At 37.4% G+C, this 20,741-nt stretch overlaps 1 protein-coding gene and 1 long non-coding RNA gene across 2 annotated transcripts in view; both read right to left on the bottom strand.

Annotated features, from left to right (window-relative positions):
• The window catches only part of LOC116632639, a 1,010,297-nt gene that overhangs the window by 597,249 nt on the left and 392,307 nt on the right, over positions 1–20,741 (bottom strand). The gene's annotated exons all lie outside the window — the stretch shown is intronic.
• Positions 357–15,807, bottom strand: LOC116632926. The gene is made up of 3 exons (XR_004299533.1): positions 15,279–15,807; positions 14,385–14,485; positions 357–3,416 (listed from the first exon to the last, which is right to left on the bottom strand). It is a non-coding gene; the product is annotated as an uncharacterized LOC116632926 (long non-coding RNA).

Genomic DNA, 20,741 nt, shown 5'->3' with positions numbered 1-20,741 from the left:
GGTTCCCCTGGGTTGATGTGTGCATCAATAGTGTGACTTTTTATTGCAGAATAGCATTCCATTGATGGAGGATTTCTACTTGGATTATTCCTTTAAATTTAGAAAGACTTTTGGATTGTTCTTAGCTTCTAACACAAATAAAGATGCTATAAATATATATTTAAAAAACGTAAGAAAAATGGAGTAACAGTTACCTAAGGAAATCCGAAAAGGCTTCACAGAGAAACTGGAAAATGAAATGGGCCTTAAAGAATAGGTGGCACTCTCAGGAGACAAAGAAGGAGAGAAAGAGGGAGTGTGTGTGTGTGTGTGTGTGTGTGAGAGAGAGAGAGAGAGAGAGAGAGAGAGAGAGAGAGAGAGCAGGCATGCACACATATGCACAGATTGGAAGAGGTGAAAGAATGGGAAAAGAACATTCCAGAAAACAATAGGAGCATGGTACAAAGTTCACACCATATCTCAGTAGTAGGCATTATTAAATGTAATTATTAAAGGTTTTAAAAGGAAAATATTATAGAGCAAGAATGCTTTCAGGAAAACCAGTTGTAAGTTTTTTTATTTAGGAAAGTTATCGGAATATATATTATTTCAAGTTCACTGATTTTCAAATTCCAACCACTGGGTCATCACCCATGAGGCTAAAAAAATAGATTCCATAGAATAAAAAACTTGTAAGACTTTCCTTGTATTTTGGTGATCCAAAAGATGTGTCCCTGGCATTGGCTTCCAGGATGAGGTAGGAACATATCACCCACAGCACTGCCACAAGACATATGAAAGTAAAAGGCAAATGACCTGGAAGAGAAAGCAGACTGGTGAGGACAAGTCGCTATAAAGCTGAGGAAGGACCAAGCATGAGGCATGCCATGCAGGTACTGAAAAGCTAATTCAATTACAAGAAGGGCAAGAGTTGGTACTAATGAGAAAAGTAAACAGGCACCTTGCACCTTTCCCTACTCTTCAAAAGCAGCTGCTAGAGACACAGAATAAGGAGCTACAAAGCCCCAGCTACTCCACAGACCCAGGCCTCAGAACATCAGACAAACTATCCTCGACAGGGTAATATTCAAAGAGCTACTACTGAATAGCATTGTTGGTATCAACACAATTCCTGAAGCTTCAGCCCTTGCCTGCAGAATAGCAAAAAGTTATTTCCAAACACCAATTTCCAATGCAGCAATATCCACACACTTCTGAGCTGCATTAAACCGGTTCTTTAAAAAGCAAGGTAGTCAGAGGATGGCAGAATTCTCATCCCCGACTGCAAATGAAGAGGTAGTTTGGGTCCAAGTATTTATAATATACAATCCTGGTTTTACTTTTAATATCCTCTTGCTTAAAATTGCAAAATAACATTTTATAATCAGCTCAATCTATAAATTGATCACAGAATTTTTATCATCTTTTTATTCCATTTAAAGACATTTTTATTATCTTTTTTTTTTCTTTCCAGTTGACATTGCTGTTTTATACCACTGTCTTTCAATATCCTTCCATTACTTCATTAATCTACAAGTGGAGGCTTATATGAAAACACTTATTTCAATTTATATTTGATATATATGTTTATCATTCAACTAGTGAATGATCCATTTTTTGCAGAATTCAGTTTCTTGCAGTTGTGGGATTGAGGGCTTTAGTCTTGCTGGCTATTGACCAGAGACCACCTTCAGCTTCTAAAGCCACCCTCAGTTCCTTCCTACATGGGTCTTTCAACATAGGCAACCCACAACATGGTGACTTTCTTCCTCATAATTAACAAAGGAGTGAGTGACTCCAGCAAGACCAGTGCTACATCTTATGTAACATAATCATACATATCCTATCACATTTGTGTATGCTGTTAATTAGAAGCAAGTCACAGGTCCCATCCATATTCAAGGGGAGGGACTCACACAGGTTATGAACATCAGGAGTTGGGAATCATGTCAGTGACCTTACATCCTGTCTCCTATATTTTTTCTGTAGTCCAAACACTTATAAACAAGGGCTGCCACCTTTTTAGCCCAGTGTTCTTTCTCTTCTTTTCATGAATATGATGAAACTGAGGGTGTGTTCACATATAAAAAATTGTTACATTCACTTACTTTTGGATGTCAGGTTATGCAACTTTTGCCTTCATAAAAACGGCACCATTATAAAAGTGCAATTCTGAAATTCATTCAGGTCAGGACAGTTGCAGAGAAGCCAAATGTGGTCTCTTAATGGTCATTGGTTAGTTGCTGTGTTGCAAGACCTTGTTACTTCCTGGTGTTTATTTATTTTTTTTATATTTTTGTTAACTTTCATTAAGGTACCCAGAAACAAACTGCAGCAAATAGACAAATGCATATTTTTCATTGCTTTAACTTCTACCATATTTTTCTTAATCCCCTTTATTAAAAAAAGCACATGAAATCAAAATTGAGTGTTTTTATTTTAAAAATACCAGCTAAGTAGTAGCTAAATATGTTCACATATTAAGATGTTTCTCACATACATAATTTTACACAAGGTCATAACCTTCCTTTTCAAGTTACTTGCTTTAAAAAATATTAAAACTTACTTGTTGTTACTTCAATTTTTTTTTTTCATGAACATTATCCTCCAATTCTAAAGCATTTGTTTGGTGCTGCATATGAAGTTTCTTAGGAACACATACACATTTCACAAATTATAGGACAGTACTATAAAAATAACTTGAATTCTACTGAACAGAACTTTGTCCCTGACCTTGGTATAAGACCTAGATCTTATACTGATTTTATTTCATATTTTGTTTCCCATTTTGTCTTTTTTTTAAATGTTTATTAAATGTTTTACTACATATAACAAAAGATGTTTTAAGAGATTTAACAATAGCAGTTCAAAGTAGAAAGTCAAATTAATGCCAGGCTACTATTATAATCTATCCTAGAAAAAAGAACAAATATCCATTAAGATAGTATTTACTTTTCCTGAATACTTTCTGCATAGAGTAGGTTAAAACTAATGTGATATGACCTTGACTTTCAGAATAATGCTATTAATGTCATATGGAATATGCTGACAATTAGAAAACGTATCTCAGACTCCTATTATAACAACTAACTTCCTAACAAAGGTGATCTCTGGATTTTGAGATGAGTTGCCTGTTGTTTCTATTTCTGTACTAAAATGTTCATTCACCCAACATCACTGTTTCCCTTTGTAGTCTCTCAGGTGGTGAATGCACAATTATAGCACCCCAAAATACCAAAGGCCTAGGAGAGAAGCAATTTGAACATTCTCCTATTTGCATACTACACAGGTTCCAAACCATTATTCTTATACAAAACATATTCTGCCTTTAAGAGTTACCTGAGGGGTGTGGTGTGGGGACTGGGGGGCTTGAATGTTATCATTCACCCCACTTCACAAGGAATCCAATCCTAAAGCTGTGTTCACAGGGAACAATACTGGAATGGGAAACAAAATACCATTTCAGTAACAGCTGAGTAAACACTATGTCCCCAGTGTGGCATTAGAGAACAAGCCAAGAGAGGCTTTCTGTATCTACACCCTCCATTCTGTGTTTCACATACAAGTCACGGAAAAGTGCTGCATTCACAGGGACAAGTAACAGAAGAGAAGACATCGTGCATGCATACTGACCACTAATGCACAGTAACATCATCCACTGGTAAAGCAAGAAAAATTGACCAACAAATGTTCCAAATTCAGACTAAATCTTTTGTTTCGGGTGGGAATCAGAGAACAAGACTGATCATTTCAGGAAAGAATGATGGCCAGGACTATCCTCAACAGTTTAGCATCTTTCACTAACTGACCCCTAAACCATTCCTCTCCATACATAGATGATACCTATCAAGCTTACAGACTTTAATGCCTATTCATGTCGTGCCCTGCTCCAGGACCCTTGAATCATGTACCCTTCCCCCATCACTAGTGTGATAAAGAGCTAACTCTATGGCATGATACTATAGCACATTGAGGCTGACTATCTGGGTCAGAGCTACAGCTCATCACTTTAGGACTGTATGATCTTGAGTAGATTACATAATCTCTAAACCTCCATCTGTAAAATGGAGATATACCTCACAGTGTCCTAACGATAATTAAAGTAGCAAATATAGGTCAAGCCCTTAGCATAGTGCACATGTGATATGTGTCCTCTAAATGTAAGCTGATATTTTATTTTTTTAAGATTTTTTTATTTAGAGAGAGAGCATGAAGTGGGGGAGGGGCAAAGGGAGAGAGAGAGAGAGAATCTCAAGCAGACTCCATCTGAGTGCAACGCCCAACCTGGGGCTCAATCCCACAACCCTGAGATCATGACCCAAGCCAAAATCAAGAGTCGGAGGCTCAAATGACTGAGCCACCCAGGTGCCCTATAAATGTAAGCTGATCTTTTAGTTGCTATCATCATCATCATCATTATCAGGATAGAATCATAAGGACTTCAGCTTTGTAACTTCAGTAGATAGAGCCTAAGTTCTAGCAACTATTCTAAATTCATCTCCTTCCACTTCTCTCTCACCTCCAAACTATACATTTATTATCCAGCAAAACTCAATGAATTGTTGTGCTACGTTGAATAATGACTCCCCCAAATGCCCACATCCTAATCCCCAGAACCAGTGAATATGTCATCTATGGTGTAAGGCCTGAGATTAAGATTCAGTATTAGGTACTGCCTTGAGACCTAATAATATTGGGAGGGCCTCAAATGGCCCAACTCCAAGTCTCCTACCCACTCGGCTCCTGCAGGTAAAGTTCCCTAGCTAAACAACCCTCCTGATCAGGGGCACCAGGCACAGTGCCTGCTTATCCCTGCGTAGTGGGTTTCAGTGCCCTGCAGTCCACAAAATTATTCAAACAAGGCAATTCTCTTCTCTGATGGGAATCATGCGCTCATGGGAACCCAACCCCAAATCCTGCCTCCCACAGCCCCCACTTGGTCACTGTATTCCCAAGTGCAGCTCCCTGCATTATATACACCACCCCCTGCATGATATGCAGTGTCCTCAGCTATGAAGATATATGACCAGTAAACTGATGTCCATCTCATTGTTCCAGTGTCAGGTGTCATGTGTTTGCATCATACCATTTAAGACAGAGAACCCTCCTTAACCAGTGGGTTAAATAAAAGACCATCAAAACATTAATTTCCTTGGAAGAAAAGGATTTTGCAAGATGTAAGTTTAAGCATTTTGAAATGGGGAGATTATTCTGGTTTATCCAGATGGGCCCAATGTGATCACAAGGGGAGAGAAAGAGGCAAGAAGATTACAGTCAGAAAGGGAAAATCTTAGAACTGAACAGAGAGCAGAGAGCATGCTAAGCTGCTAAAGACTGAGGGAGGGGCCACAAGCCAAGGAATGTAGGATTGCTCTAGAAGCTGGAGAAAGCAGCTTCTGCTTTCTGATGTCTCCAGAGGACATATAGCCCTGCTGACACCTTTATTTTAGGCTTTGATAGTCAGAACTATAAGAGAATACATTTGTGCTATTTTAAGCCAGTAGGTTGTGGTAATTTGTTACCACAAAAATTTGTCATCTTTAAGTACACTTTATGTCATGCCTCCATGTTTTTGCTCATATGTCTGCCTCAGCTCAGAATATGCTTTTCATAGAAGACTGGCCCAATACTTATTTATCATTTAGATCAGCTCAAGCTTCACAGCCTCCAGGAAAGCTTCTCTGATATCTCCCCCACCCCACACTCAGACTCAATAAATTTCTTCTCATCTACATCCCTTAGCATCCCAGGCTTATTTCTACTGTAACACTTAGAAGAGTCTAGCTCCTGACCAAAAATCTGTGTGTGATCTTTCAGGACCAACCACAGGCAAATACAAAGGCTTTACCTGGCAGGCCTCATAGGGGAAATCTTTCCCCACCCAGACTTGGTGAACAGCCAATGCACTGCAGTCTCTGAAGGGACTATAGTGAAAGACTCAGGACCTCCGCACCCCCGGACCAGCCATGTTCCTATACACACCTACAGTCCCTAACAGCTGCTTCCATTCAGAGTCCTCTCTCACTGCGACCTCTACTGAGCTCTTCCTCAGGCACTTCTCTTTATGACTGAAAACTCTATGCGGGGAAGAGGGAAGGAAACTTTAAGATACATTTTCCCCCTCAAACACTCAGTACTTTCCCACTCCTAGCCCTTTCCTCCTCTCCTTTCTCCCAGCCACTGTGTCTATCAAACTGCAGGAGCCCATTGTTTGGGGCAGTGAGACCACAGTGAGACCACCTCCACATCTAGGTCATTCACCTGATTCTCAATTAGTGCCAGGAACAGAGGGGAGCCAGAGTTAAAGATAGCTAAGTGGTCAGGTATTGAAGTAGCCCACAAAGACAGGTCAAAATTAAAGTAACAGTCATGCCTTTAATCACTTAGATCACCTGAGCTCTTGATGCACTTAGCACACATGAGTATAAGATTTTGACAATATGTTTGTCTCTTGCCTATCTCAGTGCTGTGTAGCCCACAACACAACACATACACACACACACACACACACACACATATACACATACCACCCACATGTTCCCTGAGGGCAGTAACACTGTCTTACTCATTCTGACCCTTTACCACCCAATTTAAGCTTTAGCACATATTTGGTACTTAGTATAGTTTTATAGAAACTAAACCAAATTTTCTTTTACAATGTATCAAGTATTCATGGTCTCTACATCTGCTCTCAATGAAATGTGTATTTTTAAAGTTAATGAGATGTGTCTGTTTTTAAAAGTCACAGAAGAGTATATAAATATAAATGAATGTTGCTTTTTTTTTTTTTTTAGAGACAATGAGGGAGATACATATGATGTAATAAACACGTGACAAACTATGAGCTCTTCCAGTGTACTATTGATAATGATTCAATATTTACTGACACCACCAAAATATCCAATATTCAATATTTACTGACACCACCAAAATATCCAATAACTGTGGGTAGCAGTTGTAATGCCAGGAGATTAATGGCACTGAGGTGGTGCAGGGCATGGGAATTAGATGCATAATACTAGCACCAAAAGAGAAAAGGGTTTTGCTTAAAGATTAAAAAAAAAAAAAAAAGGTACTGAGAAGCAGCAGGTGGCCTTAAAACAATGCTAATACTTCAGAACAATCATAGGGAACTTCAAAGGCAGAGTGGGGCGGGGGGGGGGGGGGGGGGGGGGGGGCCGGGGAGGGGGGGGGTGTCTCCACTCACAATGGCTATTATAAACCCATGTAGAGAAAGGCACCAGGATGTGAAGAAAGAATTCCATGACACAATGACAATACAGGAAAGTTCATTTACAATAGAATCAAAATCTGTATGAGAATAGTGAGAGGTGATGAACAGGAGTCCAGCAGCAGAAAAAACAGCAGATCAAAAAATGGTTCAGATAAAGATGATGACAGCACTATACGAGGGCAGAATCAATCAGGAAACTTTAGAGTTTGGTTAATGAAAAGGTAACCAATGACCTCCATGTTGTAGAATATAATGGTTAATTCTTGGTCCTCAGCTTACTTGACTCATTACATTTCACTGACTTCTCCTCCCCTGGCTTCTAGAATATCATCCGTCTTGTTTTTTGTTTTGTTTTGTCCTCTCTCAGTTTCCTCACCCTCAATTTTCTTTGCTGGTTCATCTTTTCTACTTCATCCACTTTACTCCCTTGAACATCTCACTCAGTCTCCTGGCTTTAGAAACCATCTGCATGCCTAAGACTCTTAAAATTTTACTACCACCCCAGACCTTTCTCTTGAATTCCAGTATAATTAATCCAACTACATTTCCACAACTCCATTTGAATATCTAACAAAATTCACAAACATAACATATGCCGAATTGAAATTCTGATCTTCCCCTGCTCATACACTCTCTCAATCTTTTCCTTCTCAGTAATGCCACTCTAGTTGCTCATGCCCCACAAATTGGGTCATCTTTGACCCTTCTTTCACACACTCTAAACCTGATCCTCTAACAAAACCTGTTGTCTTAACATTCAGTATATATCAATTATCCGACACAGTTCACAACCTCCACTGCTATCATCACCTCCAAGGCACCATCTCTCACCTAAATTGACAAGAGCCTTTGAGCCCATATCCCTTCAGGCTGGTCTCAAGACAGCAGCCAGAGTGACCCTGTGAATCATAGGTCAGATTAGGTCACATCTCTACTTAAAACCCTCCAATGGCTTCCTAAATCTCTCAAAGAAAAAGTCAAAGTCTTAGTAGCCTCCTTCTAGACCCACACCATCTGGCCCCCATTACTTCACTATCTCCTCCCTTAATCTTCTGCCCTTGTGCACTCCATAGAGATTCCTTATTGTTACCACCTCAGGGCCTTTGTACTTGCCCAATCCCTCCCCTTGGACTGCTCTTCTTCCAGACATCCCATGGCTTATTCCCTCACCTCTTTCAGGTCTTTACTAAAATGTCTTCATTTCAGTGATGGCTTCTCTAGCCAAACTATTCAAAATTACAAGCTCTTTCTCAATGTACTTCCTAATTCTCTTCTCTGACCTATTTTTCTCCTAGTACTTATCATTATCTAATCCACCATTTATTTTACTTAAGTAATCTTGGTTATGTGTATACTTTTTACTTTCCCATTCATCTGTTTTGTTCACTGTTGTATACCCAGACCTTAGAGTACTGTGTGGCAGATATAAGGGCTGAATAACAACTGTGGAAGAAAGGATTCATAATGACAAACATTTAGTGAATGCCTACATTTGCCAGGCACTATGCTAGTCATAATGCATGTATTATTTTTATTAACTCCCCACAACTACCCTAAGAGATAAGTTAGGATTACAGGTCTTTAACAGATGTGAAACAGGCTTGGAGATTCTAAGTAAATGTGTCCAAGATCACATAACTAGTAATTGGCACTGAATTACCACATTCTTTTGACACATAGTTCATAAGACCAAGTTACCACCAGAGAAGGTCCTTTTGGATGACTTATCCCCATGTCTGTGAACTTTGTGATGTCAACTGTACACTCTTTAGTGACTTTACACATTTCCAATATGTATACACGTATGAACACATGCCATAACAAAATTCCCATGGAAAAGTAATAGTTAGAATCACTAATAATCAAAGTCCAAACAATATAACTCCCACAGGGAATTAGTTTGAAATTTGATAAATAGTTTTATAGTCTTACCATGGTATTACCTTTTCTTCTTATCTCCCATTAATATCTATTCAGTTTACAGTTATTCTTTCCATGTTATAACTCACTAGACTATGAAAATCAATTTGATAGTTTAAAATTGGGGGATGGCATAATTATTTTGTCAAGTTTTATGCTGCTTTAATATACTTTCCTAACCTTAAAATAAATCTGAATGAAATTTCAAAGCCATTAATCAGTTTATGTCTTATTAGAATGAAAAAGACAAACTAGCCATTAGTCAAAAAAAATACTGTTTGTTTTTGAAGCTTTGCATTTCTTATATGTTCTATACTTTTAGCTAATTTTGTCAACTTGAACAATGAACTGTCAATTCAGTTGGGGAAAATTAACACGGATTTCTGTGGGTATTCTTTTTTTATTATAATTATCTCAAAAATAATCAATAGTTTTTTTTTCTTATTTTTCTTCAAAACGTAATGTGTAATCAAACATATCTCAAAGGCAGTAATGAAAAATTTAGTACCCATATAATCATTAATATTTAGAAAAAAAATCCACTTTCTTATAAGAAGCATCAAATTTAGTTCATATTTGACATTGTGCTTAATTTCTTATTATGGAGAAAACAGGTGGCAATGTGGTAAAATTGGCATTACCTGTAACCAGTTTAAAATTCACTTTTATCCTATATTCCAAATTCTTAAATTCTAAATGGGCTTGATCATTAAGCTCAAATTGAGGAAGAGGTACAAAGTATAAATATATATAACTGGGCTTGGTTATAAGACTTGATAATATATTTAAAGAGAACTAAAAACATGCATTTAAAATCACACCTGAAAATGAGAGAAGTTTAGGGAAGAAAATATCTGAACAAATTTGTAAGGATCTGAGAAAGTTGATAATGTGTTGCTTGAAAAATAAATTGGTTTATAATCCATATTTAATGGTTCCATTAAAGTTTTTTTTAAAGAGTAATATTTCTCTTCTTCATTTAATTCACAATTTTATTCATTACAAACTTTCAAATTTATATGTTGCCAGGTTCAAATGCAAATGTTTCATCACTATTGTCAGCTTAAAAAGAAAGGATTTTATAAATTCAAAATGCAATTATTTGGCTGCTCCTGGGAACTTAAGCTTTATTCTTTTGGTCTCAAACATCTCAAAAATAGATAATACATACATAAAAAAGATCAAGCCGAGGTTATTTTGAACTAAGTAATGAATAAAACCTTAAGCGACACTAGGAATATTCCTAAAAGAATTTATTCTCTTCTTCACATTAGGCTCTTTTAATCTGTTTATAACATTGAAAAGGCATATAAAAATAATTCGTTGGAGTCAAAGTATAATATTTCTGAATTATAAAATGAGGAAGCTATAATACAATAATAGTCCACAAGAATTGGGCCTATAATACCTATTAAAATAATCTTTAGCTTATAAAGATGACATAAAAAGTTAACTATTTTAAACTAATGTAAAAAAAGTGCATTATTTCTGAAACTTTTAATAAGCAGTATTAAATTTCAAAACTATCAATACCTCAAATTTATACCTTATAGAGAAAAATCATTTTAAACCTAGCAATGCCTCAAATTTTAAAATGTTTAAAGAAGCACACAATTACATAAAATTAAGAAACCAAATAACCAAAATATTGAAAAAATTAGAAGATGAACCATGAGAAACTATGGACTCTGAGAAACAAACTGAGGGTTCTAGAGGGGAGGGGGAGGGAGGAGTCAGCCTGGTGATGGGTATTAAAGAGGGCATATATTGAATAGAGCATTGGGTGTTATACGCAAACAATGAATCATGGAACACTACATCAAAAACTAATGATGTAATGTATGGGGATTAACATAACATAATAAAATAAAATTTAAAAAAAAAAAGAAAGAAATTACCTGGAACAGATTCCAGTATGTATTTTATTGTTAACCTCAAGTGAAATTCAAGAAAATGATATCATGGGGTAATTTCCCTCACACTATCCTGTCTCCCTCCCTATCTAGCAGGTTGTAGCCATCTTGACCAAATGAAATGAGGGGGTTTCATTTGGTGAGCTCCCAGACGAATCCCTTATTATCTTTCCATTTTTTTCCCTCATTTTTTATTACATAAAAAATTCCAAAGGAGTTGACTGATTCTAATAAAATATTATTAACTGAAATTATTAACATAGAATAAATTTGAGCTGCAAACTGGAATAGTGTTTTTCATTCAGTTCACCAGATAATTATGAAAGACCTGCAATGCCTAAATCATTAGACACAGAGGTAAAGACTAAAAATATAAATGCTCTGTGTGATACCAGCCTTCTGGCATTTATGACCTTGTGTAATTCATTCTCCTTGAGTGTGGGCTGAATGTAGTGATGTGATTCTAACAAACAGACTATGGCAAAAGTGATGGGGGAGGGGCACTTGGGTGGCACAGTCAGTTAAGCGTCCGACTCTTGGTTCGGCTCAGGTTGTGTTCTCAGAGTTGTAAGATCAAGCCCCTGTCAAGCTCCACACTCCTGCACAGTCTGCTTAAAACGCCCTCTCCCTCTCCCTCTGTCCCCACCCCTGAGCTCGGGCTCTCTCTCTGAAATAAATAAATAAATCTTTAAAAAGAAAAGTGATGAGATGTCACTTTCAAGGTAAGGTTATAAAAGACTATGACTTCCTTTTCTCTCTCTCTCTCCCTCCTTTCCTCTCTCTTTCTCTGCTAAAGCAAGCCATCGTGTTGAAAGCTACCCTATGGAGAAGCCCATATGGCAAGTAATGGAGGGCAGTCTTTGGCCAGCAAGTGAGAAATTGAGGCCTTAGTCCAACAACCTGGAAGACACGGAATTCTGCAACAACTGAGTGAGCTCAGAAGCAGATCCAGCCCCCCACCCCTCCACACTCCCCGCCTTGCAATTGGCCCTTGAGATGACTGCAGCTGCAGCTGACACCTTGATTTCAGCCTTAGTGAGAGGCTTGAGCAACAGGACCCAGTTAAACTGCACCTGGAGTCCTGACCCAGTGACACCATGAGATAATAAATGTGTTATGTTAAGCTGCGAAATTTGGGGGTACTTTGTTACACAGTAATAGATAACTAAATACACTGTCTTCTAAAAATATAATTAAAGGAATTAATATAAGGTAAGACATGATGTATCAAGAGTTTTGTTTTTTGTTTGTTTGTTTGTTCGTTTGTTTTAAAGCATTATGGTGGACCTATGAATGGTGATTTCTGACAAGGAGTATTTATTAGGAAGGAGATTACGAAAAGAAGGAAAAGGGAAGGAGATATTTTTAAAAAGAAAGAACACAGATGATGATCATGGACCCTGCATTGTGGCCCTAAGGAATCAGTACTTTATTCTGTACGTGAAGAACCATTAAATGTTTTTGAGCAGAGAAATTATTTTTTTTGAAGATTTTATTTATCTATTTGACAGACAGTGAGCGAGCACAAGTAGGCAGAGTGGCAGCAGAGGGAGAGGGAGAAGCAGGCTCTCTGCTGAGCAGGGAGCCTGATGTGGGGCTTGATCCCAGGACCCTGGGACCATGACCTGAGCCGAAGGCAGACGCTTAATGCTTAATGACTGAGCCACCCAAGTGCCCCTTGAGCATAGGAATTATAAGATGAGACCCCCATTTCTGTGAGAAAATTCTGATGCCATTATATTTGAAATGGACTGGAAATGATAAAGAAAATAACCAAATCATTTAAAAGTCCATTGAAAAGTCTGGATGAGAAGGAATGAGAGTCTGAGCCCTACAGAAGTGGCAGTAGGAACAGAAATGGGGAAATGGGTGTGAGGTACTTGGGAGCAAAACTGGTAGGGTTTGGTGAACAGAAGACTACGGGGAAATTGAAATAAAGAGGGAAGGTAAAAGTGGCACTGAGATGTTCAGCCTGGCTAACTTGAGAGAACCGGCAACATGAAACAAGGAAGGGAGCACAAATGGAGGAAAAATTTAAAGGAGCAAAGTAAGTTCTTTTGAAGTGGACTCGTTTGAGTAACAGCAGGATGATAATAATAAGTCAGCAGTTTCAAATATGATTATGATACTAAGGAACAAAGTCAGAACTGCAGATTAAGATTTGGGAATGACTAACTTAGGGAGGCTGCTTAAGCCATGAAAAGAAATGAGATAGCCCACTGAGTGCTTAAAAACCTCTTATTACTCTGCACTACCTGCAGAATAAAATACAAAATGATTAGTTACCCATTTATCTAGCTTCAGCTGCTGCACATTCCAACATACATTCTATATTCCAAACACACAAGATGACTTATGGGTCTCCCAAGACACTATGCATTTTCACACCCCATGCTGAGTCTTTGCACATTTCCCATTCCTGAAATGCCCTGTTCCTCAACACCCATTTAGACTTTATGGAACTTCAGATGTCACCTCTTATATGTTTCCAAAGCACATAGCCTTTATCACATATTATTACAAATCATCTTACCTTTCTGCCCTAACACATGAACCTTAGGGCAAAGATCAGGTCTTACTAATTTCTTATATCCAGTGGTGCCTTGAATATTTAGCATAATGTTTAAATGACAATGTAATTACTAGAAAAAAAAGGAAGAAAGGAGGAAGATAGAGAGACTCTGAAGAAAAAATAGGAATCACCCACCTTTAAGAAACAGACCAAAGAAGAAATGAGGGAGATTAAGGAAACAAAATGGTTATTTGTATTTTAAAAGGGTGATGATGTCTCCTAATACTGACTGGAGAGTTCTCTTTAGTTACCACCCTCACATTGGTTAAACATGTCAAGTTCAATTTTTTTTTAAATACAATAAATTATCTTTTGTGAAGTTTGGAAGATTTTTTTTTTTAATAAAAATCAGAGAACTTTGTCAAATCTTCCAGGAATTGGCACTATCCCTTAAAACACACTCTGCTCTACTTGACAGAGCTGCTGCGTAATAACGTAACTCCATTCTTTCCTTAACGCTTCCCACACTAAAGAGCCATGACCTCTAAGACCACCATTATCTCACATAATTCTACAAGGCTCTTTGACTTTACTTCATAGTACACATTTATGTAGACTCCTCATGGCAACCCAGTAACAGTCTTCAAATGTTGTCAATAATATGTCCTCTTAGTCAAACAAGACCTTTCTAACTCTAATCTTGCTGGTATCCAAGACCTTTCCCTAAATCCAGCTGCTTTCTTGATCTCCAGCAATTCCATAAAAGCAGACAGGTGAGATATTCTCCTGAACACAGACCACTGCCTTTGCCACGGCCATTACTTACCACAATTGGCAGTAGAGGAAATAGGGCTGTTCTGTACACTTCAGCCAGCACAGCCTAGATTTTTCTTGCTTGTATTCATTTCCTCGTTTTCAATATTTTATCTGTAAGGGGATATATAATAACTTGGCTGTTACTCTAAACTCTTTCTTTCCTAAAATCCCTATGTACTAAAAGAATGTTAATTCATGGTGTTTGAACAGTTTATGTACCACGGTAGAATTTTGTTTATTCCTTACCTGGACAAATTTAATACGACTTTCTTTTTCTTAATATAGAAGACTCTCTACTCTTTGTTATGAGATCAGTTTTTTAAAAATCATGCTATTCATCATCTTATAATGCATTCCCAAGAAAACTAACCCTAAATGCTTGCCCAGAAAATGACTGACAGCACAGGGTTCTTTATATTATTTTATAGAATAAATTTGCCTTAAAATAAGTTGCAGCATAATACAATAAAAATAATACTGCGATTATAAATAGTATCTGTTGAGCACTTAGTAGGTGTCAGGCGATGAAGTAACGAAGCCTCAGAGAGGCTAAGTCACATGCCCAAAGTTGTACAATTAATACAAGGCAGAAACAAGACTCAAACCCAGGATCTGACTTCAAGTACCAGGATCTTAACTACTGTTTTATAATGCAAGATCTGAACCTATACGGCCTCTTAAAATTTATAACAAAACTTTAACATGTTATGGTCCTCAAAACACCAGCAATGGGATGTCAGGGCAGACACTGCTAATTAGTGATAAAGTCAGATTTGCTGATTTCAAGTACCTTTTTAATGAATTTTCTCCATGAACTCCATTAACATGTTTTGAAAAGATCATAGAAATTGGAAAAACAAAACAAAACTCTGAATTAAAATATAATCTTAACTAGGGTACTCACAAGAATAAATGACTTATTTAACGCTATTTCTGATTCAGTAAAGAATCTCTATTTTGGCAGGATGCATTTCTAAGAGCTCTGAGAGCTGACACAAATATCCCAAATGAGGTAACAAATTGTCCACCCACAAAGAAAAGATATTTCCTCAGATTCAAGATCTCAGTTGTTGGCTGGAGCCAGGGACCAGTCTTTCGCCAAATCCTCCAACACCTTGCCTCTCCTCCTCTTCCTTCAAGGTTTCATATTTTAAGTCTTCACAGAGAAAAAGGAAACTTCTTCATTCATCTCACATGTATGGAACACTATGTCAGGCAGGGAATAAAAAGGTGACGATGCTTATTCTCAAGGGCATCACACTTTAGAGGAGGAAACTAGTCCCAAAAGTACCACTATGTACCTTGTATTTCCACACATAACAGGTGTTCAATAAAAGTTAGTTGATGAAAACTGTGACTAGATATCTTCCCTAGGCCAACTGTGCCCTTTCTAGTTTTTCTTAATGTTTAAAATAGCTGTGTGAAAATTGTACTTAAAAAAAATCAAGAAGTCAGATTCTGGACTACTATTTAATATATTTAAAATATGAATACTGAAAAAACAAAACAAAAAACGGACTGATTCAAAGACAATATGTATTGCACAATTTTCTGGGGGTGGGGAGGGTGGAAGTCAGTAGGAGATTTGGCTGAGATCTGTGGTTTAGACTAAGATTTTTCCAGGAACTGCAGGATGGACTGAATCCTGGGTTTCAGCTGCAAATCTTTTTTGCTGGTGACCGAGCAGACAACCATCATCCCAGGTCCTATTTGAAGCATGCTCTTCAAACCACAATAGGAGATGTGAGAAATCTTCAAGGGCTCTGTGTCTGCAGTCACCACCATAAATTTGTAGATGCTTCTATTGAGAGTTTCATTGACTTCCTTGAGAAGCTGCCTATAGTTAACAAGACAGCTGAGCCATTTCCACCCATTTCACAGTGAAGTAGACTTCTATGAAGGGATTGGCTTTAGGAGTTAACAGACCTCTGTCTCTGTTGCAGTTCTGTAGTCTCATTATCTGCTCAAGGAACACAGAGGACTTCAAAATGAGAAGGCTCACCTCAGCCCAGGAGGAAAGAGCAGAAATATAAATTGAAATTTTTAATAATTGTTTTTTCCTCCTTTTTCCATCAAATACATCTAACTGCTAATCAGAGCTTCTGATAGGCATGAGATACCATTACACAATTGTCAACTGAGTGGATATAATTCTATCATAGAGGAGATATTTGACAGATTAGTTAGCTCATGTCACCTCATCATGAGAAGCTTTTCAGTTTTTGTTAGTTTTTCTGAATGTTTGAAATGTCTCAGAGATTCCCTACTATATTCCCAAGCTGCAAGGAGCCCAGGAATGCCAACCTACCTCCACTAATGGAGTTAGTGGATCACCACATCAAAAACCAATGATGTATTGTATGGTGACTAATATAACATAATAAAATTAAAAAAAAAAAAAAAGAACATATCCTTCTACATTTAAAACTGCTGTTTAAGCTTTTTGAATATAAAAGAAGTGAAGATTCATTCATTCATTCGTTCATTTATATATTTATTTTTTAAGATTATTTACTTATTTATTTATTTGACAGAGAGAGACACAGCGAGAGAGGGAACACAAGCAGGGGGAGAGGCAGGGGAGAAGCAGGCTTCCCGCCTAGCAGGGAGCCCAATGCAAGCAGGGAGCCCGATGCGGGGCTTGATCCCAGGGTCCTGGGATCATGACCTGAGCTGAAGGCAGACGCTTAACAACTGAGCCACCCAGGTGCCCCAAAAGAAGTGAAGATTCAAAGCAACAACCAAGGCAAGTAGAATCCAGGCATCATCCTCTGCTTTATGATTTCCTCTAATTTCTATCTCATGTCCAGGGAAAAGAATCTCCTTAGAAAGAATTTTCCCCAAACCTGGAAGTGTGCCTTCTGTTATCTCTAATTCTGATTTCCTCCCTTGCTAAATTCTCACTTGTGTTTGACCCAACATATTTATTCTCTTCTCTCTATTCAGCAGCCATCACAGACATACAGCCTTTTCCTTTATCAAAAAAGCATTTAGCCAAGAAATTTGTGTATAGAGTAGACACTGCTAAATGGGTGTGTGATGGAGCAAGATGCAGATGATTACGGCTCCCAACAGCAACAACAGAAATAAGGACAGTCCTTTAATTATCCCTCTCCTAGGAATTTCTCACTCTTGGTATTTCTCTACTGTCCCCCACCTGCTATTATGTTTCTGACCCTCTCTTTCTCTCTCCTGGGTCACTCCCACCTTCAAGTAACAGTTTATTTCTTATGCTGAGCAGTCCAGCCATCAGTCTCCTTCAAACCATACCCTGGAGGGCTCTTGCTTTCCAACATAAAGAGGTCTCTCAAGGTGTCTTGTTAAAAAATGTCCAGGTACTTTAGGAGAGAAATCATGCCACTCCCAGAGGGGCAGAGCAGTGACCTTCAGTTGTGTTTTTTTTAAAATAGTGGGTTTTTTTTTTTCACTCCAGCTGTTTTGTTATCCAAACAAAATGCATGTATTAACAAAAAGTTAACTCAAAGATTTAAGAGCATTCCTTAATAACCATGCTATTGCAATACCTGTCTCAGAAAGCATAATGTCAGCAATAATTTATTCACTTATATTACAAACCACAAGAAGAAATGTGACCTGCCTAGTTACTTAACATCTTTACATTTCTATTCTTTTTAACCCTAAAACAAATGATACATTTGTCACGCCCTTAATTAAAGACAGACATTCATAATATTCAGGTTAAATGTAAGATTTAGTCCATAGGTTAACTAGAGAAAACCAATTTATTTCATTATTTGCCTGTACTTAATGAAAACACAATGCACAATGGCTACAAATATAATAGCTATGTTGAGCTTAATTCCACTAGCTGATGATATTGTTAAACATCATGGGCTTGCATATGTATATATGTGCACATGCATACACTTATCAGTGTGTGTGTATGCACATATACATTGAGCTCATTTGGTTATATATTATAACAGTTTAGACTGTTAGCCAAAAGTAGTTTTTACTATTTTTATTTTAGTAAAATAAAACAAAATAAAAAGACTAGTTGTAAGGGTTTGCTTATCACACTTACTTGTTTTTGCCCAAGATAACATACTCCTGTAGTAAAGATGCCACTAAAAGATAATTGGACAATTAAATATGGTGCCATGTTTAACTTAAACAGAAGAGCATTCCAATGCTATCTGTTGAGGAAAACTTAAATTTGACAAAAAAAATTGCAGAACTGCATTATTTGATCAAACCATGCAAACTATAATTTTCTTAGACCAGCATGTATTTCAATCAATATTTATGAAGTCATCCAAATATTCCTCTCAATTGAACCAAATTTTACACTCATAACAGCCTCTCACAAAGGCCTTGGCCAGTAATAATACAATACTATAGGTTTCATAATTTAAAGGCATTAACTTAAAATGACTATAGTTTATAACATGCAAAGTATACCAACTAGACCAGCATATCTGAAAGAGTCATGTCAAGAGAACTATTTAGATATTCAGGGATTCGAAGTACTGAATCTGTGGAAGGGAGAAACAACCTGAAAGTATATTCCATCTAAAGCCATTGGGAAAAGAGCAGGTATAATTTCTACCACCTCACAAGTTAATCCTGTTTACACACCATGAAACCCTGTCAGACACATATTTGCAGAGCCTAGTGACTTAAACACAGCGATAACTACAATACCAATTAGCATAAATTTTAGGAGGAAGATGAATCTGATGGTAACATATTAACATTGGATTAAAATACCTTGCAAAATATTCTTTTCATAAGGTCCTTTGCCAAACGTTTGGTGTAGCTGACTGCTATACAAAATTGTTTTATCACAAAGGAAATACTGTAGACTCTATATTCCTAATATATCCAGAATCCATCTATTTCTATTTCACTGATACCATCCTGAAACCATCATCAAATTTTACCTGTTATCTAACCTTTTCCTAGCTCTCCTATTTTTACTCTTATGCATCAGGGAGTAGCAGTAACCATGGAATTCTACAAAAAAAAAAAAAAAAAAAAGTCTGTCCTCAATAGAGCAGCCAAAATGATCCTTTGGAAGGCAAGTCAGATCAGGTCACTCCTTTGATTAAAACCTGCAAAGGATTCCTTTCCTACTGCTAATAAGACTCAGACAAGGCCCTACAGAATCTACCTGCTCTTCCTTGCTTACTCTGCCTACATCCACAGTCTCCTCCCAGATCCCTACACATGCTGGACGTGCACCTGTCTTGAGCATTTATCTTGTCTTCAGCCTGGCATGCTCTTTCCTTGTTTATCCACTTGGCTAACTCCTTCTCCTCTTTATAGTTCACCAACCTCAGTTTCTCAATGAGGTCCTATGCACTATTTAACATATATATAGTAAACTACCCAGCCCCAGACCTCTTGTTCCCACTATACTCCTTATCTTATTTATTCCATTTTAGTTTTTCCATAGCACTTATCACCTTTTATAAAAGTATATATTGTGCTAATTTCTTATTCTGTCTCTTGAATGTTGGCTTCTCAAGAGCAAGGGTCTTTGCCTTTTTAGTTCACTAAAAATGTATCCTATCTCTCATATAGGGTTGACACTCTATAAATATTTGTTGAATGTCCAATGAATGTAAATGTGATATGAATGTAACACAAGGAAGCTTCCAGTCACCAACATAGTATAAAACCTTCATGGAAATAACTTGGATTATGCCACTAAGTATTCAAACCTAAGAAACTGGTATTATTAGATGGCCCCTCCATACGCAGCAACAGTTGTCCTGAAATATTCTTCCAGGAAATGGGAATAGTATCTCTTGATATGCAATTCCTGTTGGCCTTATAATTTTACAATTTATCATGGGAACACAGACCCTTGAATTCCTTGGATGCTATCACTTCTTAAATAATTTCTCTGTCACTTCATTATTATCTTTTCATTCACTTCTTACTTCTTTTCAGTTACTTTGACTTCACTCACCTTTCCCTGAACGATGAATGTTAGCATTGCCCAAAATGTCCAACCTTAGTTGTATTCCCTTTTCTATGCCTACAGATCCAATCTCCAATAACTGGAAGTCAAAGCCACTAGCTCTAGTCTTTCCTATATTCCTCTCCCTATAGCCTAACTGCTCCTTACAGACTTCCACTTGGATATGCTACAAACATGTTGAATGCAAAATTTCAAAGAATGATCTCACCACCATTGTAACCTAAAGAATTTTCTACCTGAATTCTTTACCATGATTAATAGCTTCGTTATCAACCTAGTTGCCCAAACCAGGAACCTGGGATTCCTCTTAGCTATTCCTTTTCTCACCTGCTTTCACTTCCTATTACATCTTTCCAATTTCCTAAATATGTCAATTCCATCACATAATTATGTCTCAAATAATTCTCTTATTCCATT

This window comes from Phoca vitulina, unplaced genomic scaffold (genome assembly GCF_004348235.1).
Source record: "Phoca vitulina isolate PV1807 unplaced genomic scaffold, GSC_HSeal_1.0 scaffold7, whole genome shotgun sequence".
NCBI classification, from domain to species: Eukaryota; Metazoa; Chordata; class Mammalia; order Carnivora; family Phocidae; genus Phoca; species Phoca vitulina.
The sequence above is the reverse complement of the archived record's forward strand: the minus strand, read 5'-3'. Positions and strand labels throughout refer to the sequence as shown.